This window comes from Ursus arctos, unplaced genomic scaffold, assembly GCF_023065955.2.
Source record: "Ursus arctos isolate Adak ecotype North America unplaced genomic scaffold, UrsArc2.0 scaffold_10, whole genome shotgun sequence".
Taxonomy (NCBI): Eukaryota; Metazoa; Chordata; class Mammalia; order Carnivora; family Ursidae; genus Ursus; species Ursus arctos.
In genome coordinates, this window is record NW_026622764.1 from 43,945,284 (window position 1) to 43,952,402 (window position 7,119).

Sequence of the window (7,119 nt, forward strand, 5' to 3'; positions counted from 1 at the left end):
GGGAGAGGGGGATTCTGATGATCAGCGTCTTCATGGTCATCACTGGAGCATGTTCTCATCACCATGCACCCAAAGAACATCATTTAGAACTTGAATTTCCACTGTGTGCAGTATAGTCCTCACCATGTGTCTGTCTATGCTCAAAGTTTCAAATACGTGAAAATGCAAAAAAGAAAATGGAAACAAATCATTCCCAATTGAAATAAAAATAAGAGACAAAGAAAGAGATCTTGTAATGTGCTTTTTAGTCCCAAACTGCCCGTCTACCCTGATATGGGTTGCAAAAACCAGAAATATAGTTTTGAACCAGTGAGGGCCTTAACCTGACATCACGTTAGCAGTTTTTTCCTATTAGTCTGGAATCGGAAGCTGAGTGTGCCTACACTTAACTTCCTGTGTGCAGCACAGCACTGGGATACAAATCATGAAATCCTCTGCTGATCATCTCAGTTATCATTTATTTATTGAACGTTATTAAGTTCTTACTAGAATATTATCTAATTTTTCTGAGCAGTCTCTTTGTATGAGACACTCTTCTAAGAATTTTATATATATTAACCCATGTATGTCTCACAAAAATCTTATGAAGTAGCTATTATTAATATCTAAATAATACATTTTAGAAGAAGTAACGGTGTTCTTGAGATGGTGAATCATTTGTATGACATGCTAGGAAGTTTTATTGTTTTCTTCATAGTATGTCTTTTAAGGAATAAAAGCAGAGAAGAACTCTGCAGGATATATTTAAGAAGGAGAGACAATGAGATAGTTAGGAGTCCAGTGCTACATTTCAGGAAAGTAATGATGAGAACCTGACCACAGCAATAAAAGTGGAGAAGACAAGAGTAGAGCCGTTAAGTATTTAAGAGGCAGAGTCAATAGTGTTTGGGGACCAACTGGGCGTGAAGGGCAAAGGATAGTCAGTTAAATAGGTGGGCTCTCAGTCTCCTGCTTTGGGTGACTAGGGACGACCCAAGGAGTGATCAGGGACAGGTTTATCAAAGTAAGCATTTTTGTGAGGAAGCACAGTCATTCAGTTTGGGGTAGGATGAGTTAGACATAGTTCTGGGAAATCCAAATAAAAATTTTACTAGATTCTTGGGCAGAGTAGTCCGGAACTAGGAAGATCAGGGTTGCTATTTGAAAGTTCTACGTATATAAATTGTCTGTGATGGCTGATGCGGATGAGATTTTGTAAGTAATGTGAACTGTGAGAAGAGAAAGGGGCAGAAGGACAGACATCAGCAAAGAGGACTACGAGGGAATGGAGAGGGGAGAGAATAAAACTAGGAGAGATTAGTTTCACAGAAGCCAAGAGAAGAGAAAGTGACCAACATTTTCAATTTCAGTGAGCTAAATAAAAAGAGAAAAGTGTCCATTGGGTTTGATCACAAGCAGGTTATTGTTGATTTGGTGAGAGCTGGTTCAGTTGTGCCAAGTGAATAGAAGGTGACAAGTAGAAAGCTTTGAATACAAGCATACCTCAATTTATTGCACTTTGCAGAAACTGTATTTTTAACAAATTGAAGGTTTGTGGCAACTCTGTACTGAGCAAGTCTATTGGCAACATTTCTCCAACAGCATTTGCTTACTTTGTGTCTCTGTGTCACACTTTGGTAGTGTTCACAATATTTCAAGGTTTGTCATTATTATTATATTTTTATGGTGATCTGCGATCAGTGATCTTTGATGTTACTATTGTAATTGCTTTGGGGCACCATACTCTGCACCCTTTTAAGAGAGCAAACTTAATGTGTGTTCTGGCTGCTCCACCCACCAGCCATTCTCCAATCTTTCTCCCTCTCCTCAGACTTCCCTATTCTCAGATACACAACAACATTGAAACGAGGCCAAATAATAACCCTACAGTGGCCTCTGGGTGTTCAAGTGAAAGGAGAATTCACATGTCTCTCACTTTAAATCAAAAGCTAGACATTTAAAGCTTGTGAGGAAGGCATGTTGAAATCCAAGATAGGCCAAAATCTAGGCCTCTTGAACCAAAGAGCCAAGTTGTGAGTGGGGGAAAAAAAATTCTTGAAGGAAATTAAAAGGGCTACTCCAATGAATACACACATGATAGGAAAGTGAAACAGCCTTATTGCTGATATGGAGAAAGTTTGAGTGGTCTGGTTAGAAGATCAAACCAACCACAGTATTTCCTTATGCCAAAGCCTAATCCAGAGCTGGACCTCAACTCTCTTCAATTCTAGGAAGGCTGAAAGAGGTGAGGAAGCTGCAGAAGAAAAGTTTGAAGCTAGCAGGAGTTGGTTCATGAGATTTAAGGAAAGAAGCCATCTCCATAACATAAAAGTGCAAGGTGAAGCAGCAAGTGCTGATGTAGAAGCTGCAGAAGGTTCTCCAGAAGATCCAGCTACGATCCTTAATGAAGGTGGCTACACTAAACAACAGATTTACAATGTAGACAAAACACCCTTCTATTGGAAGAAAATGCCATCTAGAACTTTCATAGCTAGAGAGAAGTCAATGCTTGACTTCAAAGGCTCAAGGGACAGGCTGACTCTCTCTTAGGGGCTAATGCAGCTGGTGACTTAAATTGGAGCCATTGTTCATTGACCATTCCAAAAATCCTAGGGCCCTAAGAATTACGCTAAATCTACTCTGCCTGTGTTCTGTAAGTGGAAAAACAAAGCCTGGGTGAACATATAAACATCTGTTTATATGTTTTACTGAACAGTTTAAGCCCACTGTTGAGAACTACTTTCAGAAAAAAAGATGGCTTTCAAAACATTACTGCTCATTGACAATGCATCTGGTCACCCAAGAGCTCTGATGGAGAAGTACAATGAGATTTATGTTGTTTTCATACCAGTTAATATAACATCTATTCTGCAGCCCATGGATCAAGAAGTAAGTTAGACTTTAGAGTATTTATTTAAGAAATATATCACATAAGGTTTTAGCTGCTGCAGATTCCTCTGATGGATCTGGGCAAAGTAAAATGGAAACCTTCTGGAAAGGATTCACCACTCTAGGTGCCATTAAGAGCATTCATGATTCATAGGAAGAGGTCAAAATATCAACATTCACAGGAGTTTGGAAGAAGTTGTTTCCAGCCTTCATGGATGACTTTGAGGGGGTTAAGACTTTAGTGGTGGAAGTAACAACAGATGTGGTACAAATAGTGAGAAAACTAGAATTAGAAAGAGAGCCTGAAGATGTGAGTAAATTGCTACGATCTCATGATAAAACTTTAATAGATAAGAAGTTTCTTCTTATGGAAGAGCAAAGATGGAATCTACTCCTGGTGAAGATGCTGTGAAGATTGTTGAAATGACAGCAGAGTGTTTTGAATATTACATAAATTTAGTTGATAAATCAGCAGCAGATATTGAGAGGATTGACTCCAATTTTAAAGGGAGTTCTGTTGGTAAAATGCTATCAAACAGCATTGTATGTTACAGAGAAATCATTTGTGAAAGGAAGAGTCAACTGATGTGGTAAACTTAGTTGTCTCATTTAAAAAAATTCGGGACCACCCCTCTGATGGATCAGCAGCTGTCAACATCAAGGCAAGACCTTCAACCAACAAAAACATTACAACTGCTGAAAGCTCAGATGATGGTTAGCACCTTTTAGGAATAAAGTATTTTTAAATTAAGGTATGTACATTGTTTTTTGAGACGTATTGCTATTGCACAATTAATACCATAAACATAACTTGTTTTATATGCCTAGGAAACCAAAAAAGTAACTTGATTCATTTTATTGCGATATTTGCTTTATTGCGGCTGTCTCGAACTGAACCTGCAATATCTTCAAGGTGTGCCTGCATAAAAGAGCCTTTTAAGTCACCTGGGGAAGTGGGGAATAAAAAGTTAAAGGGATAACTTAATTCTTTTAAAGAGGGAGAGACTTATTTGCTAAGAGTATGTAGCAAGAAAGAAGTTGAAGATAGAGAAAAGGAAGGGAAAACCTTTGATGGAGCAAATTCTCTGAGGACTTAGAGAGAGTGTGATCCTGAATGCATGTGGGGGGCTTAGCTTTAGGCAGCAGAACTGCCTCTTCTAAAGTAGAAAAAAGAAAGCAAAGATCTAGGCACCTTTTCAGGTCAAATTGTGGGGCAAGAGTTTGAGGTATTTCTTGCTCGATGGCTTTCATTTTCTGCGTAAAATAGAAGGTGCAGTTAGCTGAGAGTCAGGGTGGGAATGGGGCCTGATGGAAGCAGAGACAGTTTAAAAGAGTCTACTTGGATGTGAACATTTTTGAGTGGGATCTTGAGAAAGATGACTGCACGCACTGGAAGCTCAGAGGAGGGGGAGGTCATTAACTAGGAATTGTGCCATCTTGCATAGTTAGGAGAATTCTCTCTTGAAGTACATGATCACCAGGCCAGCTATATGCATGGAAAGGTAGGTGGTTGAAATGATCTAATGTTGAGAATTTTCCCAGCAGGTTCATCAGAGCATCAAAGAACAGAAAATGACCAAACAAGATGCCTGTAATCTTATAGAATCTCAGTAAGATTCAAGGACGAGTGACTGATAGGGAGCGGCAGAGTCCGCCCAGTTGACATTCTGTCCTCTGTTTCTCATTCTCCCCTTCCCACCATTCACAAACCATTTGCTTGGCCATGAACCTTGATTCCATTTGCCTAGTTCCCACTATCCTTTGTTTTAACATTGAATTCTGCTTTTAGCACCTTTCTAGTCCATGCCTCAGGAACCACCTGATACACAGAACTTCTGCCACCTGGAAATCCCTTGTGACGCTCATCCAGCTCCCTGGGAACAAATCCCTGCATATTGACTCCATTCCAGAGCAGGCAAGCATTCACTACACACCCTGTGCCCAGTTGTTTGACCTATTGGATCCTTCCTGGAGGTGGTGTGTCTCCAGGTGGGTCATTCTCCTGCCATCCATAGTCCACACGGTCAGGATATGATATTTTCATGGGAACTAGAAAAGAGAGGACCAGAAAGCATTATCCTCATTTTTATCTCATTAAATATGTCATCTGGAAATGGCAGAAAGAAGAAAAATCACTGTTGAAACATGTAGTCTGAGTGGCTGACAAATGGTCATATATTCAAATATTGGTCATATATTCAAATTTTCTGGAATAATTCCAGGAAATGAGCCCATCCCTTCTCTACATCTTTACCATGTTTTACTGGACCTGAGAGGGTCAAAGCCAGAGCTAGCCTTGTATTTTATGGATGTCAACAGGCTGCTGGCTCTCTGCCTGGAGTGTTCTGCTCTCTGCTTTGTATGCAGGTCATATCTGAGAGCCATTCTGTGAGGGTGCTGCAGGGTTTCCATCTGTCTTGAGCTCAGCAGAACTTCAGGGATCGCAATAGGAGATTCACGTGCACTGACAGGATTTTATTCCGCCTGCTGTCGATGGTTGATAAAGAAGACAAAAGTGAAAATTCCACATAGTTAGACTATTCTTTTTCTATTCAGTATTTGTTCAATAAATATTTATTGATCACTTAGTAAGTGCCAGGTCCTCCTTGGTGCTAAGAATACTATAGAGAACCCAAATAGACGTAATTCTTTATAGTCCAGTAGAAGTAGACAGACAGAACTTAAACATTTTTTCCAGATAAATGCAGAATTTCAACTATAATGAGTGCTATGAAGAAAAATTCCATTGTGTTTTGAGAATATGTGAAAAGTAGCCTGCCTTATGAGGTGGGGTTTAGGGAGGATTTCTTAGAGGAGGTGACAGGAGATTTGAGATATGAGTGATCAGTGGGAGCTAGCCAGGTGCAGCAGAGTGGGAGGGATGGGCAAAGGACCTGAGCAGAAGGAAGCTTTCCAGGAACTGAAGGGTGGTTGTGGGCTTGAGTTCAGAGAGTGAGGTGAAGTGTGGTGTAAGAGGAGTGACTCTGGTGACTTATGTGGTCTCTCACCCACAAGGAATGGGGAGGCATTGAACATTCTTTAAAAAAAAAAAAAAAGGAATAATGTGATCAGCTTATATTTGTGAAATATCAGTCACTTTGGCTTTCGTACAAAGGATGGCTTCAAGGTGGGAAAAATAAATATTGGGGAAAAAAGCCAAGGGGCCACTGCAGTGGTCCAGCAAATTAATGATAGTAGGCTGGATTAGAGTTGTGTCAGTAAAGATGAACTCATGCTACGTTTTGGAGATAGAACTAATAGGACTTGTTGATTAATTAAGGTGCCCTATGGCAGAGAGAAAGTGAGGAATAATGGATGATTTCTAAGCTCTGGCTTGGGTAACTATGTGGGTGGTAGTGGCAGTTAGTGTTCAATCAGAAGACTAAGGGAGAAGCAACTTTGGTTAGTTAGATCCTGAAATTAAGATGATACCATAATGTGAACCTCTCCCTCCATTTCATGTAAAATTCAGAACTTGTTAATTATTACTATTGGTTTTTAGAAGTGGAAACAAATTACTTGTGAAAAATGTACTTGTTCATTTTTGGAAATCAAAATGACATCATCTTTGGAAATGCTTGTAGTTAGAGACAAAACAACTCCATTTGCTGCAAGAGACATAATATTTATATGAAAATGTGTAGAACAAAAACAAAAGGGAAGTGGGAATTTAAGATTCCCACTAAGGAAGGGCATATGTGTGCATTTCTTTTTCTGTGTGTAGGGGTTTATGTGGGCAGATCACAGTCAATAGATGAGCTTATTTCCTTAACTACTACGTCCATAAATTTGCTATAGTCTTCCCCCACCTTAGTGTCTCATAAATACAGTAGACCTTATCCTCCTGTGTAATGATAAATTGAGACAGATTTTCTCCTTATTGGTTTTATGGATATTTCTTCTCCCTAAAATCTGGAATAATGTTTTTTCTTTAAGTTACTGTAAATAACCATTCAACTTCAATGCTGAGTATTTCAGCTCTTCTTTTTCCCCCCTAGTTCATTGCTATTGCTATTTCATGTTAGATGGGGCACTGGGTCCAATTATAGCTTTGCATTTAATTACAAACTTTGCATATGTGCGCATTAATTAGAAGATTTTATTGCTTTGTATTTTATGGCTGGAGGTTGTGAACTATAGCAATCCAATATACCACTTAAGGGGATAATACAAATTTAGAATAATAAAAAGAAATTTATAATGATCATCTCAGGCATCCAAACTATTGTATAGAAAAATAATAAAGCATAA

At 39.1% G+C, this 7,119-nt stretch overlaps 1 pseudogene; it reads left to right on the plus strand.

Annotated features, from left to right (window-relative positions):
• Nucleotides 1–1,171: 1,171 nt before the first annotated feature.
• On the plus strand, nt 1,172–3,462 carry LOC125281797 (tigger transposable element-derived protein 1-like; annotated as a pseudogene).
• Nucleotides 3,463–7,119: the final 3,657 nt, after the last annotated feature.